The sequence below is a fragment of the Martes martes genome, assembly GCF_963455335.1.
Source record: "Martes martes genome assembly, chromosome: 8".
Taxonomy (NCBI): Eukaryota; Metazoa; Chordata; class Mammalia; order Carnivora; family Mustelidae; genus Martes; species Martes martes.
In genome coordinates, this window is record NC_137895.1 from 13,535,161 (window position 1) to 13,554,553 (window position 19,393).

At 52.7% G+C, this 19,393-nt stretch overlaps 1 protein-coding gene across 4 annotated transcripts in view; it reads left to right on the plus strand.

Moving 5' to 3' along the window:
• Positions 1-19,393, plus strand: part of LARGE1 (LARGE xylosyl- and glucuronyltransferase 1) — a 543,992-nt gene that overhangs the window by 49,815 nt on the left and 474,784 nt on the right. Inside the window, exon 1 of one of the 4 annotated variants that reach the window (XM_080810743.1) lies at positions 7,973-8,151. The exons of the other annotated variants lie outside the window; for them this stretch is intronic. The gene's annotated coding sequence lies outside the window, so the exon portion shown is untranslated. Of the gene's footprint in view, positions 1-7,972; positions 8,152-19,393 lie in introns of those variants that run through there. 4 annotated transcript variants of the gene reach the window in all.

Below are 19,393 nucleotides of genomic sequence, written 5' to 3' on the forward strand. Positions count from 1 at the left end.
TGTAACCCACACCTGTTGTTAGGAGACCGAGCTCAGGGGTTGACTGGAATTGCTACAGTGAGCTGATGAAGGGCATTTTATTGCTCTGTGGGATGTATGGAACTTTCATTTGCAAAGTGCATTATTTACTGTCATTAGTTCTTACCTTTGACAAAGGTCAGCAATCCTGTTCCATTTTTCCTGATGAGATAGCCCTGGCTTTCCCAGTTGAATTTTATTGGAGCTGTTTTCCCAAAGGTTTCACAGTGTTTCTTGCTGGCGTGTCTCTTGGCCACTCGTGACTGCTGGGGGCAAAAGTGGGAGTCGCTTGGCAAGATCTGGGTAGAAGTTGGACGGCTTTAAACATAGGATTTCCTTGGCCCTGGGTCACTGGCCTTTTTCATCAAGCAGAAGGACAAGGAGGAGGAAGGGGAGAGGCGGGTTGGCAGGCATGGGAAGGGTGTTCTTGTCTACTCTGTGCACGTTGGGGGAGACTTCTGTGGCATGGGTTGGTCCTGATCGTTGCTGCCTTGGGGAATTTTGCAGTCCGCCTCCTGTCCTGGAGAACGAGTCCCGGACGTCAGTGTCCATGTGCTCATACACAGGCGAGGCATCCCTGCACTGTTCCTCGTAACTGTTCCCTTGACCCTTAAGCGAGGTGGGTCTTGGTCATAATGAGGTACGCTGGGTCTTTATTCTGTAGCATCCTGGAAGAGGGAGCTACGAATTCAACACAACTTTCCAAATGGGGGCTTATATTTTGATGATAAACCAAACAAACAAAAATAGCCATGAGGCTTTGCTGTGATCTTTTGCAGTTGACAAGTAGTTTCATCAAAGAAGACCGTGCTTCTGAACCAGCCTCCCCCTCCCCTTTGAAAGGGGTCGGTTTATTACCTACCTTCCATTTCCTAGACTCCTCTCTGGGCGGAGAGGCTTAGATCAGCCTTCCCACACAGATGCACGCCTTCCCTTCGAGTTCTCCACCTGCTCTGCTCATTTGGGGAGCAGGAGGTGACTTCGCCTGGAGACTTAGCACGGGGACCCCTGGGGGCTCCTGGGCCCGCCTCAGGCTTTTGTGCGGTTTGCTCACAGAGCCGGACAGGAAGCTGGGCAGCGTGTCTTGTGCGCACAGCTCCATTCTCCGTCCCAGGGGTGCTCGCAACTGCTTCTGGAAAGGGGGTACATGGCAAAGGCATATGGAATGTTAGACTCTCCATATGGAAGCCCATCAGGGAATGTCATCACGGGTCGGCCTTATGGCCTCTGTGGCATCTTTATTGAGCAAACAAAAAGCTGCTTTTTTCTAAAGTAGAAGGGGACAGTTTGGAAGGATGACATTATTCTTTGCGATCAGAAGCCTGAAAAATACACGAGCACATATCGTGCGTCTTCCCCTCCTTGTTCCTTCCTCCGCTCCCGTGTTTGCCGCTCCCAGAATGGTGCGGAGACAGGCGCGCGTGAAGCGGGGGGACCGCACCTCCGTCAGCTCCCGTGTCACCGGTGAGAGAAGCAGAGGGAATGGAAACGTCTGTAGGAAGACTTGTCCTGGAATTTGAAAGCAAGATTCAGCTGAAGGTTCTGATGGAAACGGCTTCACTGTGTAGCGTACGTCGGGGAAGGATGGGGAAACGCACTTGTAGGAAAGAAACTCCGAACCACATGGGGCAGCCCCGCTTCGGGGAGGTGATCAGAGCGAGGCAGGTGGGTTGGGGAGAGTGGGTCAGGCCCCAGGGGGGAGGCAGGAATGTGGCCCTCCTGTCCTGGATGGCCTTGTGCAGATCTGCACGGTGGCCCTGGGCGAGTCTGTGGCCATGTCTCAGCTGAGCCTCAGTGGCCTTACTTGCAAGCCCATGTGACAGCAGCAAGCTCCCGGCCTTGGGGAGGGGGATGGTGCTCAGATGGGAACGTATGTCGGCGTTCACCCTGATACCCACCTGCTGCATGGAAATCCTGGACAGCGGAGGTTCTGGTCAAGACTGTCCTGCCGTCTGATGTGACTTGGGCCCACGTAGTCTGAGAAATATGGCATCCAGACTGGGTCTGGAAGGCTCCAAGATCCTGCCTTTTGCTTCATCATAAACCTCCTTCCTTGGTCATCCAGAGATGCTCTCATGTTAGCGTGGGTGGGCACAATTTGGAGTGCTTGATTAACCCAGCAATTAATAAAAGTGGAGAGGTGACAATTGGTGTTACCAAGCTACAATGGAAAGCGATGCATTTGGCTTCTCTCCACGCAGACAGATTGGTGGAGAAGCCACCCGTGGGGAGGAACATCGGAACGCAGATAAAGGAAGCTGGTTGGAAAAGGTATTCAGAGCAAAAAACGGTGTCAAGATGGGTTGCTTGGTTGATCATTTCTTTCAGTCAGCAGATATTTATTGAGTAATTCCTGCGTGCCTGATTCTGGGCCAGGAACTGAAGGTACATTTATGGATAAAGAGTAGCTTCTCCTGCAAAGAGCCCGACACTGTTGATGGCGGTAACAGACACATAAGCAGTGAATTCTAACACTTTGTAGGAGGTACAGGATAGATGGCGTTTGAAGTTCGTGGGGACGAAGGGAGGGAGTGATTCGTCTTATGAAAAGAGAGCAAGCAGTGTTAACGTCACCGAAAAATGGGGTAAAAGGGTATTTTTGCACAGCAGCAAGGGCTCGCGGAGGCATGAAGTGAGGGGTGGATTTGTAGTTGACGAGCAGGGGCTGGTTTGATTTGGTGCTCTGCCGCCGGCTAGCTGGGTGACCAGGCACATCCCTGCGTCTTCCTGTGAGTCAGTTTCCCCGTCTGTCAAGTGGGCGTAAGGATGTCACCTAAGACGCAGTGTGCTTGGCCCGTGGTGAGCCCCCCTGTGGCAGGGAGCCCTGAGGTCTCGGGTCCCTTGAGTGTGCCTGGTGTGAGAAGGACCTGAGACTGGAAATGTCACATAGGGCCCGCCGCAAAAGGGATCAGACTGCCGCACGTCCTGGTTTTATCCCTGCAGACATTCACTCACACCTTGTGTGAGCCTCGTCTCCCCTCAAGGTACCAAACGATCTCACGGGTAAAGCACAGTGACCTGGTGGTGATCCCGGTGGCCAGGACTTGCCTTGTTCCGTTCTTCCCTCTCTCTTGGAGGTGATGGTGTGGGGCACTTGGAGACATAGGTGAGGTGGCGAAAAGCTCGGCTCAGCATCTGGTTGGGTCGGTGGGGACAGAGCGGGGTGGGGGAGGATGGGGGGGTGCCTTTTCTGCCCAACCCCCTTTGGAAAGCGTGTGACCTCAGGCGGACTCATTTCCTCCCTCAAGGATGGAGTTTCTGCCCCCCGTGGCAATTTATCTCACATATATTTACGTATCGAGTGAAACATTGATCTTAAGAACTAGGATGAAAACGCCTTTGAAGGAGGCAACTGCCTTGTGTAGGAGAAGACCTTGATCGGCTGCAGTCGGATGGTCCGATAGAAATGGAGACCACATAGGTGATTTAAAGCTTTCCAGTGGCTACGGTTGAAAAATAAAAAAAGGTAAAAAGAAATAGGTGAAACGAATTCTAATAATTGGTTGTATTTAGGTCAGTGTAACCAAAATACATATAAAAATTACCACACGATTTTTCTCTTCTTTATTTCACACTAATTCTGTGAAATCTGGGGCATGGCTTACAGTTGGAGCGCGGCTGGGTACAGACCCGCGCAGGGCGAGTGGGGCTCTCGGCGCGGGTCCTGGGAGGAGCCACAGCCACTATGCGGCAGCTCTTCCTCCCTGTCTCCATCTGTGTGTCTCTGCGTCTCTCTCCTCCTCTCCGTGCTTCCCCTCCCAGAGAGGGACGAGGAGATAAATGAGCCATGGAGACCACAGTGGATGCTTTGTGTGTGTGGATTTTTGTGGAACATGAAGATGGGGATCAGTTTCACGGAAGGCCGTGGAGGAAGGGGTTAGGGCACTACGAATAGGCAGAAATCACATGAATCACAGCAGCCTCTCTGTGTCAGGCACTGTTCTAAGGCCCCCGCGGGGTCCTCTCATTCAGTCCTCACGGAACTCTAACAGGTCATTTCTCCTATGTTGATAATGGGAAAATCGACACAGAGACGTTAAGAAACCTACCCACAGTTGCACAGCTGAGGGTCGAACTCAGATGAGCTGTCTCTGGAGCCCTGCTTTGCTCGTGACTTCAAAAAATCTCGGAGGGAGACCCTAGGTGGCTCAGTCAGTTAAGCATCTGATGCTTGATTTTGGCTCAGGTCATGATCTTAGGGTCATGGGATCAAACCCTGTGTTGGGCTGGGAGCCTGCCCAAGACTCTGTTTCTCCGTCTGCCCCTGTTCCTGCTTGCCCTCTCTCTCAAAAAATAAAATCTTGGAGGAACTGAATCTTCCAGATGGCTTTGGGCTTGCATTTGGCATGGACTGGGTAGTTTGCACCAGAGATTTAGGGGCAGGAAGGCCCCAAGTATCCTCTAGATGAGGCTGAACTTTGCGGAAGTGTTCAGTTTACGCTGTATGCCAAGTGCGCTGCCCCGGGCACCATGATTATACACAGCAGGGCCTTCACAAATGCCGCTCCTTCCTTCCTTCCCTCGGGCCCACAGAATAAGCCTGTCTAAAGAAGGGGCCTTCTACATTTTGCTCACATCTAGACCCACGCCTGGCACATACTGGCTACTTGGTAAATATTTGTGGAAGTCAGCGGGGATGATGATCCCTGAGCCCCATCTCGGGCTTGCAGGGGCAGCTCTGCCGTTACGGGATGGCCTCCTAAATACAGGCCCGGGTGAAGGGGGGCGCTTGTGGAAAGACGTGTGTTCACATCTAGAGTTCTCGCTTTGAGCTGAGGACAGAGGCCAGTTTGCACATCTCATGCCAAAGCTTTATTTTGTTTGTTTTTCAAGCAAATTTAAAAAACTGAAATATAGCATATTCTACAAGCAGCAAAGTACAGAAAACAAAGTGTGCAGCTTGATGTATTTTTACAAGGGGAGCCTATCTCTCTAACCAGTTCCCCAATCAAGAGATAGGTCATGAGCAGTACCCCAGAGCCTCCCTCCACCCCGCACCCTTGCCCTCCTGAGAGCATCTGCTCCCTGACTTCTGACTTTAGAGACTGCCTTCGTGTGCCCATGCTTTTGAGAAATCCCAATGACTGAGATGGGCGGGGGGCAGTTTGTTTCTATCTTGCAATGCTGATATTCTCCAGGGTTAGAGTTCTAATCTGGTTCTTGTGTCCATTTCACAGATGAGAAACTGAGGGCCGTGGAGGGAAATACAGCTTGCCCATGTCTCATGGCTTGAGCATAGATCAGCGATTCGATGCAGACCTGTAGGGCTCCAAAGCCTGGGTTCTTGACCATCCCACGTCCATAGGTTTCCTTCTACGAGACTTTTTCTAAAATCCTACAGTCGGGACGTCCAGGTTGAGACTTCTGGACTGAGCAGTATCTGGGGTGGCTTCCCTGATGCTGCAGAGGAGGGACCAGCCATCCCGGCTCAGAGCCCAGGGTGCTGGATCCGTCCAGAGGCCACACTCACCCTCCAGAGTGACTTGGCTGGCAGAGCCCATCCAGGTGGGGTAGCAGGGAGCTTCTGCAGGTGGGGCAGGAGCGTTCCTCGTTGCCCCATGCTTCCCACCCCCACCTGTTGCTGACAAGCATGCTCAGGCTCTGTTGGGGGAAGCTTTCAATTAAACAGAGTCCAAGGGCTCCCTCCCACCAAAGTCAAAGGGCTCTGTGCTGCCAAGTACACTGGTCTCCCGCTCTGGGGGCATGGCTAGGGCTGCTCAGGGGAGGGAGCTGGCATGGCAGGCTGGGGAGGGCAGCGCCTGCCTGACTGGGAGGCCCCTTGGATGGTTGGAGATGGGCATCTGTGTTTCAGGCTGGGGAGCCTTGCTCTCTCTGTGGCCCGGCCCTGTGCCCCCACCGTTCTCCAGTCAAGAGGGACAGGTGGTAGCTGTCATTCTGCACTTGGCCCTGGCCACAGATTGATTTGCCAACAGTTCCCGAATGGAGCTACCCCCCAGCCTCTTTGGCCCAGAGAATGCAGCTTGACCCATAAAACTGCAAGCAGGCAGTCCCCTCAGCCAGGCTTTCTCTCCGCTATGATGGGAGTGGATAGCAGGCAGAAATAGAAGCTATTACGCCAGGCCTGGTGCCCCTAGGACCTAAATTTAATTCAAAAAGGCAAAATAAAATCATCCCTCTGAGGCAATGGTTCTTATAAAAATAAAGCCAATATTATTATAATAATCCTAGCAAGTCAGTTGCTGAAGGACTTACTCTTTGCTGGCCACGGGGCCTGACATCCGAGATTGAACAGCGTAGCTCTGGAGCCAGATTGTCTCGGGCTGAATTCCACACACTCTGCTTAGCTGTGTGACCTCGGGCAAGTTCCTTGACCTCTCTGTTCATCTGTGAAATGAAGATCTCAACAGTCTGTACCTCTCCGTTTTATGAATGAATTGATCCATGTAAAGCACTGAGATTATTGCCTGGCGTGTTCAAGGCTCAGTAAACTTTCATTGATGATGATGATGATGGAGGAGAAGAAGAAGGAGGAGGAGGAGGAGGAGAGGAGTAGCATAGAATCAGTTCTAGTTCCTGGGCAGTCTGGTGTGCTAGGTAGTTTAGTATTCCTGGTTTACAGACAGAGACACTGAGGCACAGAGAGGGCCATTTCCTGGCTCAGGTTGCACAGCCAGTAAGCTGCCGGGGTGGAATGTGGACCCAGAGGAGCCTCCTGCAGGCTTTCCAGTGAACGGGGTTATTGGATCCCCTAAGGTTTAAATATATTTCACCCCCGCCCCCGCCCCTGCCACATTGCTCCGGGAAACAACAGGGTAGATGCTGTTTATTTTATGATCAGTTTCATAAACACAACTAGTGTTTGTTGAGTGAATCGCCTCGAGTCAGCTGCTCCATTGCCTTGGTGTTTGTGTTGTGTCTTGATACCTTTGTGGATCAGTTCTGAGGTCCGATCGGACTAGAGGCTTCCCTTTGCTCGCCTCGGTGGACACGCCCACAAGAGAGGAGACTCCTCGACGTGGCGAAGACGGTTGCCGCGTAGTCTTAGAGACTTCGTGAAGGCCCGCCGTCCCCTCTGTGACTGAGCAGGTGTCGCCCAGGCTGGCTGGACCCTTCTGGCCTTCAGTCCCTCGTGGGGCTCGGGAGCGGCACTGACTCTAGGAAAGGACCCAGTCGGCCGGGAAAGAGGAGGTTTTGGTTGTCAGAGGTGGGATGGCATGGGGCAGTCTGTGGAAAGAAGGTGCCGTGTTCTCCTTGATGTTCCTTGAGGGGAGACAGGAGAAAGGAGGGAGGGAGGGGGAGAGAAAATGCAGTAGGGGTGCGGGGTGAGGGGGGAGGGCACGAGCAGGGGTGGGGGTGGAGGCTCAGGAGGAGGAGGGGAAATCAGTAGCTGTATTTGGGTTTTTGTGCCTGGAGGAGGGCAGGACAAGCCCGGGGTGGGAGGCAGATACCAGCCTGGTGGGAGCGGCCGGGGGCGGAGGGATGTGAAGTGGGGGCGGGGGGTGCAGGCAGTGGGGGGGGGGGAGGAGAATGGCGAGGGAAGAGCAGGGATCCCACAATTTTTAGTGCCCAGATAGACTGCAGGGCCCCTGATGGGGTGCTGCTGGGTGGCCGACGGTGGCCCACCATTGGACATGTAGGTGGTGAGTGGCCCAGCTTCCTGACTCCCACTCCAGTGCTTCCGGGCTTGTGTTGCGTCTCAGGGTGGAGGGAGGGGAGCCGGGGTCTGCTCTTGGGCTGGGCCCTGTGGGTTGCCCACCTGCTGCAGAGTTTCCGAGAAGCCACCCCACCTCGGGACCCCGCCCTCCGTGCGGGGAGGGGCGCGGGGCCCCTTGCCCCACCCCACATCATTCAGCAGAGGCTACCCAGATAAACTCCGCGGTGTGTCTCATTAGTCCGGGAACAGCTTGAGCTCATCGAGGCGTGCCTCTGCCGTGTGCTGCTCATGCCAGGGGGGTTAAAAAAAGAAATACTCACGCCGATCCAAGGGCTTTTTGTGGCAGTGCAGAAATAATAAACCCAAACACAGAGGCAAGCCCTTTCAGGAGTGAGGCAGGTGCCCAGTTGGGGTCTGATTCTGCTGGCTTCCGTCGGGCCCCCGGAGAGCCGAGCTGTCCCGGGCGGCCCATTCTGCGCCCCCTCCGTAGGGGCAGGCCTCTCTCCTCCAGGCCAGAGGTGAGTAGGCATGTTTCCTGGTGGAAGGATCCAATTTTAGTGTTTGTTGGCCTGGTGAGGTCTGTTCTGTGGGCCTCTCCCACAGGTCTGCCCTTCCCGCCAGTGTGCTCCAGGAAGACCAGCTCCCAGCACCAGCCTAACGCCCACTCCTTACACACCGGCCGTGAGAACTTGCCCCCCAGATATGGATGTAAGTGGCCCGGCCCGGGTTTGTGCACAGCTCGGTGGCGGTGACGGCCACAGGGAAGGAGAAGCAAAGTTGCTCGTTTGCCCGGGCACCGCGTTCACATTCTTTGGCGTTGAAGACTGTGTTCGAAACAGGCATGGGGAGCGCTGACTGTGTGTCCGTTTCGCGCCTCACTTTCCTCTCTAAAATGGGATGACTTTGTGGGGTTGTGCTGGGGTTAGAGTAGGGGATTAGGCAAGTTCATATATGAGGTGCACTTGATCTTGGAACCACTGTGCTTGCCCCTTTAAAGGGGCACGTCTGAACCTTCATTCTTACTGCCAAGCCATGCACTGCATGGTGACCATGCCCACCTGCTGTGTGCGGAGGGACCCGGCAGTGGCCAAGTGGCTGGCTGAAATGTTGGTGACAGGATGCATGTCTGTTCTGGAGCCTTCTTCCTTGGCTCCCGGGACCCCACCCCACCCCCCCTTTTCCTAGTACTGTCTTCTCCTCATTTGTTGATAAAGAATACAGTAATCTGTTTTTCTGTGAGCAAATGAGGACTAGTTTAGCAGAGTTAACCTAGTAACCATCACTAGTTGTCTGTTAACTTGAGTTCTGCAAGGCTCTGACTCCCCCAAAACCCTTTTTTTTCTTCCTCCAAAGGTGAACAATTCATTCTGTTCCCCCCGCTGGAGATGAGTGATCATGAAAATTGAACATTGAGAAATGTGCACCAGTGTGGTTCGTTCAGTGAGAAAAATCTGTTTCAGGGAAAAGTTGAGAGGAAAAAAGGAGTGGGGGAGGGAGGAAAGAGATCTGTGTGCACGGGGATGAGAGCTGTTTGGGTGGGCCTTAAAATAAGCAAGAAGCTGAAATTGAAGATGCAATTCAGACGTCCCCCGTTCTGGAGCCCATGCCGTGCACCTGGCAAATTTAGGTACCTCCACTCCGTCCTCCTGCCACATCTCTGTCGTGACTTCAGTGGTGGTGCCTGCCAGGATTTATGGCCATTGGACCATTGCCGTGTCCTTGCTAGGCTGGAGCTGTGAGTTTTGCACTCCCTTGGCCTGACACCATGCTGGCGCATAGTAGGCACTCAGTAAACATTGACGGAAATGACAGGGTACATAGAGGCTTTGTAAGTGTGGAGCTTTATTTCACCCTCCCTGCTTAGTACTGGAGATGCCCTAATTGCTTCTTTTCCTGTTTTCTGTTGCCCATATGGACCTGGGTCAGTTTTAACTGCTAAAATGAACTAATTTGAATTTAATTTGAATTGATGGGATGTAGGCAAGCCCCTGCTCATTTAATTAATTTGTTTGTGTCATCAAATAAGCATTTTCAGGGCCCCTAAGTGCAGTGCATTCTCTTTGGCAGGTGGAACACGAAGTTGAGACAGAAGCCAAGGATGTGGGCTTTAAAACCGGACCACCCGAGTCCAAGTCCTGATTAGAGGCTCCCTTCTGGTGTCAGGGGTTTATAGTGGATAAGAGCCCTGATTTCCCTGTTTGAGTCTGAATCCCAACTCCACCACTTACATGCTGTGTGACCTCAGGCAAATTACTTAGCCTTTCTGTGCCTCCCTCTCCTCTTTAAAATGGGAGGACTTTATGGGGTTGTGGTGGGCTTTGTGGGGACCGGGCAGGTTATTATGTGTAAAGCACTTAGTACCAGGTTGGTCGTTGTTACCAGTATTATTTGCTATCAATGCAGCCTTGGTGCCCTCACGTGTAAAGCTTGGCTATCTTCGTACTCCCATCTTCGTGAAATTGTGCTGAGGGTTATATGGGTCTCCCATGGCTGCTGTGCCAAATGCCACACATGGGGCACCTGGAAAGAAGAGGCCTCTGTTAGCTGGGGTTCTGAAGTTAAGGTGTATCAGCAGGGCCACATGCCCTCCCAAACCCGTCAGAGGATGCTTCTCTCCTCCTCCTGGCTTTTGGTGGTCACCAGCCATCTTTGGTGTCCCCTGGCTTGTGGACACCTCACCCCTGTCCCCTGGGATCATGGGTGTTTTTTTCAGTCTGTCTTCACGTGGTCCTCTCATAAGGACACCGGTCATTACTGGATTCAAGGACCCACCCTATTCCAGTATGACCTCATCTTAATTTAATTATATCTGCCATGACTCTGTTTCCAAATAAGGTTACATTCTGAGTTGCTGGGGCTTAGACTTCCACATACCCATTCAACCCGTAACAAGGATGGAATGAGTGACTCCAGAGAAGCGTTGGGCGCAGAACCTAGAACAAAACCGTGCCAGCCGGTATAAGCTGTGCCTGTTATTACTATTACCGTGTCATCATGAACACTGTGACAGCCCTTTGCCGGGTGGCCTTGGGGGGGTTCTCTGAACGTCTTTGAACCTCATGTTTTAACTGTTGGTTGAAATACGAGGCTTCCCCTGTATTTACTGTGAATGGTGTGGCCCATCATACGGAGCCAACCAGTTCCTTGGCCTCACTGATCTGCGTTCTGGTCTCTGAGTTGGGAGAAAGGAGGACCACTTCCTGGAGGGGACCCCCTCTTATGGTGACGTTAGGCCGAGTTCGTCGGTGGCCCATGCTTACTGCCCTTCCTTTGTGGTCGGGGCTCAATAGCCCCACTGAAGACCAGCCCCAGTGCGTGCCACTGCACAGACCAGGGAAGGCTCCTCTTTCCCTTCCCATGGGCTCAGGAAGGCTCAAAGGCATGTCCAGACATTAGCCAGCTTGGATTTTCCAAACCCCACCCCTCCCCCCCACCCTGGTTCCTTTTGCAGATAGAATGGGAAAAAAAAAATTTTTTTTTTTTTTCACTTGGGAGCCAAACAGATTTGCTACAGAGAAGTCTAGATATCTATGGAAACAGTCCTAATTTTAGCCTTGCCACACTTAATGCCAACTCGGAGAGTGCTGTCTTGGGTCAGCGCCCAGAGAATGGGGAAGGTGAGCAGGCCTGGAAGGGTCAGGACAAGCACGGAGTAGCCAACTGACAAGCAAAACCTGGGAGACTGCTGCCGAAGTCTCGGGGTCTCAGAGGGCATGGCTCCAAGGGCAAAACGGGTCTGGGGAAAGGGGCTTTGAGAGAGGCACAAGTGTCAGGAATGAGTGTTTGGAACCAAGGGATCTCCTTCACCTCCCCCTCCTGCTTTCCCTGTCCAAATTCTCATTTCCAGCAAGTCCAAGAGCCTTACTCCACTTCCCCACCCCTGGAGTCAGCCACTGCTGCCCTGAATTCCCACCATCTTCTTTAATTCTCCTGAAGCACATCTCGGAACCCATTTCATTTTGAGGTTTGGGCCCCTGTTTGTTTTTTAGCCCCTCGAGCTCTGCCACGGTCACTGTCACGTCCGTATGCTGAGCCTGCCACGGGTTTGACATGCAGAAAATGTGAAACGCGTGGAATTAGACGTGACTAATGGTGTCTGGTGGCCCAAACCAGGGCCTGGGCAGCCTGGAAAAGGACGCTGGGTGAATGAGCATGAAAGAGTATACAGAGAGCCCTTTGATGGGAAGAATCCACATGCACGGAACTGGAAATGTCCCGTCATTCTGTGAAGGACATGCTGGGGAACACACAGGCATGGGGCCCTGCTTGGGGTGCTGGGTGTTCAGTGCGACGGGGTGAGGGCAGAAATGGACAGAGGTCGTTTTAGGCCACTTAGAGGACATCGCTTCCCTGTGTCAGCCCCGTCCTCCCGGCCAGCTCATCTCCTAGCAGAAATCACTGTAGAATATCAAACACAGCCAGACCCGTAGACATCATCCAGTCCTGAGTGTTCTGAAGTGTGACATTCAAGGCAGGCGTTGTTACAGGAATGCTTGGTCGTTTATTTTCATGTGCATACGTGAGCCATGTGTAACGAGCATCCTACACCTGCCGTTTCTTAGGGATTCCTGCTTAGGGTGAAGCAGGTCACCGCAGCTCTCTCTGGCAGACACACGGACTGCGTGGTGGTGTTCCCGCACGCCTGTGGATGTGTGAGACCCATCATAAGCAAATGTCCTGTTGTAAACATTTGGAAGTAAGGCTGGTACAGATGGAAGGCGTCGCCGACGTGAACTCCTGTACTGTGTTTCCAAATACCTTGTGTTCTTTTCATCAGGCTGAAAAGCAACGTGATTGGGGTGAAATAGGGAAGGTCACGGGCAAGGGACAGTGCAGATCCAGTTCACCCTCCTCTTCAGAGTGAGAAGGAGGTGGTCGAGGCATGGGTTGACCGGCTGACCCTGCTGGAGTCAGCACACAGGACTTAGACCACATCTCCCGATGTCCACCGATCTTGACATGCTAGGCAGAATGTAAACTAGTTCCTACTGAATCCTGGCGCACTTTATTTAAGTTATCTCATTGAATCCCACCAACAACACCGTGTAGCAAGTGGTATTTCTCCTCACTGTGTGACCCTAGGGGAGGCTGAGACCTCGGGACTCGAAGTAACTTGCTGAGGCCCACCCTTCGGATAGGATATCGGTCCAGTGACTCAACACAGCCCCCTTCTGTGAGAATTTAGCAGTGTCAGGGAGCTGCAAACCTACCAAAATGAGCTTTTGGATTTTGCAGATAGAAGCACAGGCAGAGATACGGTGCCATTTGCCCATATCATATTTTGTTGGGAAAGCTCTGCCCAGTGAGTAGTAGAACTGGGGTCAGCATGCAGGCTGCTCAGGTCTGCAGGTGAGTCCGAGGGCTGGACAGGAGTTTGCGGGGCCATGGGATGCCTCCCTCTTGGGTGGCCGTTTGTCCAGCACCAGCAGAAGGTTGTTTGCCTGGTGGGAGAGATGGGTGGGAGAAGTGGGTGTGGGCTCCCTGATTGGTTCATTTCCCCCCTGGGTACTACTGAGGGGAGTAAGCAGGCCCAGCTGGCAGGGTGAGTCAGAGCAGAGCCCAGAATAGAAGCCAGAGGGCACGTATGTGAAGGCCGTCCCTATCCCAGTCATTCGGGTTTTAAGATTCCTGTTAAAGATGATTAAGCTTCTATGCATAACAGTTTGCACATTGCTTTGGGATCATTTATTAGTGTCGCCTGGCAACAGCTCTCTAAGTTAGCCACACCCACCAGAGGGTAATTAAGTGGGTCACCCAGGGCCCAGCTTACTCTTTATGCATTTCTTTAAAAGATTTATTTTAGACAGAGAAGAAGAAAAAGACAGCGTGCTCAGTGGGAAGGGGCAGAGAGAGGAAGAGAGAGAATCCCAAGCAGACTTCCTGCTGAGCATGGAGCCCAAATCAGGGCTTGATCTTGTGACCCTGAGATCATGACTTGAGCTGAAACCAAGAGTCAGACGCACAGCTGATTGCACCACGTAGGCACCCATTATTTGTGCATTATTGAGCCTTCTCCAAACCCTCATTGATCCAACCACCAACCCACCCATTCATCCATCTGTCCATCCACCCACTCATTCATCCACCCATCCACCCATCCATCTACCCCCCACCCACCCCCCTACCCACCCACCCATTCATCCCCCCCATCTGTCCATCCGTCCATCCGTCCATCCATCCATCCATCCATCCATACGAAGAGCATTGTTATTAGGTACCTCTTTGGGGGTAGCTTTATATCTGGCAGCATTCTCTCCTCATTGCTGAGAGCTATTGTTATGTGGTAAAATGGAAATCTTGGTGTTCCTATTTATATCAGCATAATAGATCCCCCGTTTGTCAAGACCCTAAACTCTAGGAAGGCAGGGCCTTGGGTCATTTCTATGTCTCTAGTGCCTATCGGAATGCCCGGCACATAGTAGGCGCTTTGTGAACATTTGTTGAAAAAAAAGAATGAATGAACCGAGTGTTTGTAATGTGTTTAGCCCCATGGGAGATTATACTTTATGTAATTTTTTTTTTTTTTTTTAATTCTCCCAGTAACTCACCTTGCAGCACACCTGTGTCTGTCCCCTCTTATAGGGGACTGGCTGGGGAGCGCTTACCTTTCTTGTGAGCGTTATTATAAGCACTTGCGTAGCAGAGAACCATCATCAGTGCATAATGCCGCTGCTGTTTTCCCCATTTCACAGGTGAGGAAGTGAGGCGCAAAGATGGTAAGTAACTTGCCTAAGGTCACCTAAGGTCTCGCTTCAGGCAGTTTTTCCTTCCCTGCATACCAGGGTTGTCCGGTAGAACTTTGCAGGTGGCAAAATGCTCCGTGCCTACACTGTCCAGGACAGTGGCCACCAGCCACAGGTAGTTAGTTACCAGGCACTTGAAATGCGTTTAGTGTGACCGAGAGCCTGAATGTTCGGTCTGACTTCATTTCGGTTCATTCCGTGCGGCCAGTGATGACCACATCCGACAGCACGGTTCCTTCCTGTGCGATCTGTACGTGTTAAAACAGCTCGCCTTAACTGTTATGTGCTGCGATTTGTCAAATGCTCTATGACTCAAAGTGATTTAAGTTAATCCTCGCCACCACAAATGGACTCAGGAAGGTCAGAGGTTAAGTACTTCCTCCCACCCCCCCAGGATTTTACAGCCAGAAAGTGCTGTCTCTGGATTCTTCCCCAGGGAAAACTCTGCCTGACCCCAGCGTTTTAAATGATCTCTCCGTTTGCCTTCCCATTTTCCACACACATAGCAAGGGAGATCGCCGTGAAAAGCAGACGATGTCTCATTGTTCTGTGTGGTTTTTAACCCCAGTACCAGCGCTCCCCTCCTCCTGCTTGGGAACGGGGTCAGCCCGTGTGCAGGCTGGCGAACTCCCTGTTCCCACCAAATGACTCATTTAGGTCGAAAACTTTTATTTACCTGAAGTACGGTTGTGCCTTTGTCACTCAGAAGAAAAACAAGATGGCAGTATTCCTTGCCAGGATGTTCTATAGTGGAAAACAAACAGACCAAACCAAACCTACTTCTTGGTGTCCTGGTGATAATATTTCTAGGTCGGGCTGGGAGGAGAGAAAAAAAAAACTCCAGCTGAAGTGGTCTGGAGTCCTGCTGGGTGCAGGAGGCGGGTGCAGCCCGTGGGCTGTGTGACAAGGGATGTGGGAGGGCTGTGTGTCAGGGGCCGGGTGGCAGGCGTCACTGAATTGTGGCCCCCAGTAGGGGTCAGCTTCCCTGGTGATGAAGATTCCTCTGAGTGTGTTGTGCATGCTGGGCTGGGGCGGTCATCTACGCCTGTGGTCCGTCCAGAAGCTGTGAACCAACCCTAAGGCAGAACTGGCGTAGAGGTGACGGGGAGAGACACACCCGAAGGATGAGACCATGTCAGGACCACAGCCCAAGTATAGCGAGTGGTTATAGAGCCAAGGGGCACAGGCCGGCAGTGAGTGCTCTGGGTTCTGAGAAGTGGGACCAGGAGAAAGGTGGCGTCTGGGGAAAGTGTTCTGAGGGCTTCCACTGACCAGTTATTTCCTTTCATTATTATTATTTTAAAAATATTTATTTGTCCTAAAAAGAGAGCACAAGCAGGGGGAGCAGCAGGCAGAGGGAGAAGCTAGTTCCCCGCTGAGCGGAGAACCTGACGCGCGGCTCAATCCTAGGACCCTGGGATCATGACCTGAGCCCAGGGCAGCGGCTTAACTGACTGAGCCATGCAGGTGCCCCCCGGCTTGAGCAGTTAAATCTGCATTCATCTTGCTGTTGCCTCAAGGCAGTCACACAGCCTCCCGGGCCAGCCCCATCTCTGTCCGTTCAACTGTCATCCACTCACACACACCTGGGTCTCCTCTCTCGGACTGGGCACGGTGTGGCGAACAAGGTATCATCCGTATCCTCGAGGAGGTCGCAGGTCCACACATGGGCCTGTGTTTGTTTCTTTAGTTTTTGTGTTTTGTTTTTTTTTTTTAAGATTTTATTTACTTATTTATTTGACAGAGAGAGAGCACAAACAGGCAGAGCGGGAGGCAGAGGGAGTGGGAGAAGCAGGCTCCCCACCAAGCAGGGAGCCCGACTCAGGGCTGGATCCCAGGACCCCAGGACCATGACCTGAGCCTAAGGCAGATGCCCAACCGACTGAGCCACCCGGATGCCCCCTGAAGCAATTAAAGGAAGTGTTGGGTGCTCTGTGTTCCGAGGCCAAGTGCACCTCGCCCACATAGTTTTCTCCATGGACACAAAGCTGTGCTGGTTTCTCCACTTCTCTTGTCTTCGTCATACATGTACTTAACTGTCTGTGTTAGGCATTGGGGGTGTTTGGTGTGGACTCCGTGTCACTCTTCACTGCATCTTTATTGTAACCTTCCCAAAAATAGGGGCCTCCCTGGGACCCAGCTCAAGTGTAGGCCCTGCTGAGGACTCCAGGATTTTGGAAGCCCCTTACACCTGGAAGGGACCTTAATGGCCCTCCGTGACTTGAAGGGCCATTCCCAGCTCGCTCTCTTTCTTTGCCTTTCTTGGGTAAGGCCCTCCAGGGTAGGTTCTGTTCTAAACTGTTGCCGTGTCAGAAGAGGGAAGAAGCCCCCCCTCTCCCTGAGGACAAGGGTTCGTTCACTGAAGCTCATCGCACCTCCATACATGTCCCTGTTCCCTAGAAACACAGGAGGGATCAGTTTTGCTGGATTAACACGTGTGAGATGTGACATACTTACGTTGCATTCAGGTAAAACAGGAACATAGGCATGCCAGACCATGTGTCTGGTCAGACAAAACTCCATTGCTTTTGGCGTCTTTAGTGAAAGAACCACAGTTTACAAACTTTGGGGGGAAAAAGCACTCGGAGCTCTGCTTCCCTTTTATTCCTAATAAAGTTCACTTGAGCCTAGGAGGAGTCTGGGGTCTGGCCTGGAATTCTAGAAATGGAGCCGGCATCGTCCAGGCTTTGTGAGGGATGCCACAGCCCGCCTTCCCACCGGGAGGCAGGAGGCTGTCCAGCGCCAGAGGAAAGAAGGCCGCTGCCCTCGTGGGAGTTTACTCTGCCTCAAGGACTTAATTCATGTTGTTTTATTTGAATTGTCTCAGGAACCTAGTGAGCCTGGATTAATTTCCACTTAAAAACGAGGGGACTCTGGAAGCCCAGGGAAGCCCGGTTTGGACTTACAAGCTTCAGACCTGTAAGCTAATACATTTGTCTTAAGCGCCCCAACCCCAGGTGTTTCCCAGCGATGACCTGCCCAAGGTCAAGCAGCTGCCGAGGGGCAGATCTGGGACTTGAACCACAGTCTGTCGGCTCCCCCACGTTCCCATCTGTTGCGGGGCAGCACGGAGAGGTGGGGACACCGCGTTCCCTGCTGAGGCCCGGTGTGGAGAGAGAACTCTTTCTGGATGACAGTCACACAATCTGGGGGTAACTGTTGATTTCTGTGCCTCGGTTTTCTCATCTGTGAAATAGGTTATTAATACTAGTAGTAAGGATTAGATGAGCTTATTCAGGTGAAGCCTGGACGTCGTAAGCCCTCAGTGCACGTGAGTGCCAGCAGGTAGGTAGCTATAATAGCAACATTAGTGATCATTCCAGTTTTGACAGTTTTTACTTTAAGGGGTGTCTGGGGGGCTCCATCGGTTAAGCGTCTGCCTTTGGCTCAGGTCACGATCCCAGTGTCCTGGGATCGAGTTCCGCGTCGGGCTCCCTGCTCAGCGGGGAGCCTGCTTCTCTCTCTGCTCCTTCTACCCAACTCATACTCTCTCTTTTTCTCTCTTTCAAATAAGTTAAGTCTTTTAAAAAAATTCTTCTAGTAACAGTTTTGACTGTTGTGTTCCTGGACTGCCCCTTTGTTAGTAGAGTCGTCCCTTTTTTTTAATGAGGGAAGACACAGCTCTTCTGTTAAGAACTTACATTTCACAACTTTGAGCCCGTGTGGGACATCATGGTATTCCCCAGGGACACGTGGCAGAGCCGGCTCTCCTGGGCTCTCCTGGGACCCCCGTGTCCTACCTGGCACTCAGTTTCATCTCCCACGGTCCCGGTGACTGTGCTTCTGGAAGCTCTGATATCAGTGAGCTTTTAATCTCGTTGGGAGCCCCATACTCCACGTTGGAGAAGTACAAAGTCAGTACAAGAGTGCGGTGTTATTCAAGTCCGGGCTGTCAGCCTTTCCGTGGGAAGGTCCTGTATTGTTCATGGCACGGTTCAGATGTCGCCACCCCCAGAAGCCTTCCCTGATAACATGGACTATCCACCTCCCAGGTGGTGTGAGCAGACTCTTCCGCTGCTCCCTTGGCAGTTTGTGTGAACTGTGATCTGTTGTAGCATTTTCTGTTGTGTGTTCTTAGGGGGGTTGTGAGTCTGACCTCCCGTGAGTCTGAGCTCCCGCATGTGCTGGGAGCTCTTGAGGATGGGAGATTGTGTCTGTGTTAGGAACTTCTGCGTGTCACCCAGATCCCGTCCCAGGTTCTGGGGACAGAGACCTGTCCCTTCCCTGTTCTCGCTGTTAGGCAGGGCCGTGTGGCTCCTTCTGGGGGAAGAGTGGTGAGCCGAAGTCACGTGCCTACTTGGCTACAGCGTTGATTTGTTCAGGAGCCTGTGGGGCTGGGGGAGTCCCGCCACGTGTGGGGGGAGGTGTCTGCGAACTCTGCGCTGCCAGGCTGGCAGCGTGTCGTTCCGCAGGTGAGGAGTCAGGCTCTGCCGTGTTAATCACGTGTCCGAGGTCCCACCGCTGGGATTCACGTCCAGGTCTGGCTTGTTCTGTGGCTGCAAGTAGCTGGTCCCGGTTTCTTTTGTTGTCGTGTCGTGGGGCGAACGGGAGCGTGTGTGCAGGTGGGTATCAGTGCATGGGGGGGTGCATCGAGCAAAACCACAGGACTTGGCTTCATGTGCAGGGCGGGTGGTTGTGAAGGCTCGTGTCCTTTGCCTGCCAGGTGAACTGAGCACAGAAGCCACTTTCCCTTCAGCGTGGGGCTTGGGTGAGACCAGCAGGACGGGGCTGTGCTGACTGGCCTTTTCCTTGCCGTCCAGATGGGACCAGGAGGGTGGGAAGAACAGAGGAGACAGGACAGGAGGCTGAGGTAGAGGCTGCGTGGGCAATGCCTCCTCCTTGCACACTCAGGCTGAGCAGGCTTAGCGCCCCCCACCCTCCCCCCTCGGATTCTAGGATGAAGGAAGTAGATGTACCATATCCGCTATCGCGGCATTTGGCGGGGCGGGCTGGCAAGCCGGCTGGTGGGTCCGGGGAGGCTCTGTGCGTGAGCACTCCATGTGTGCCAGGCACATTG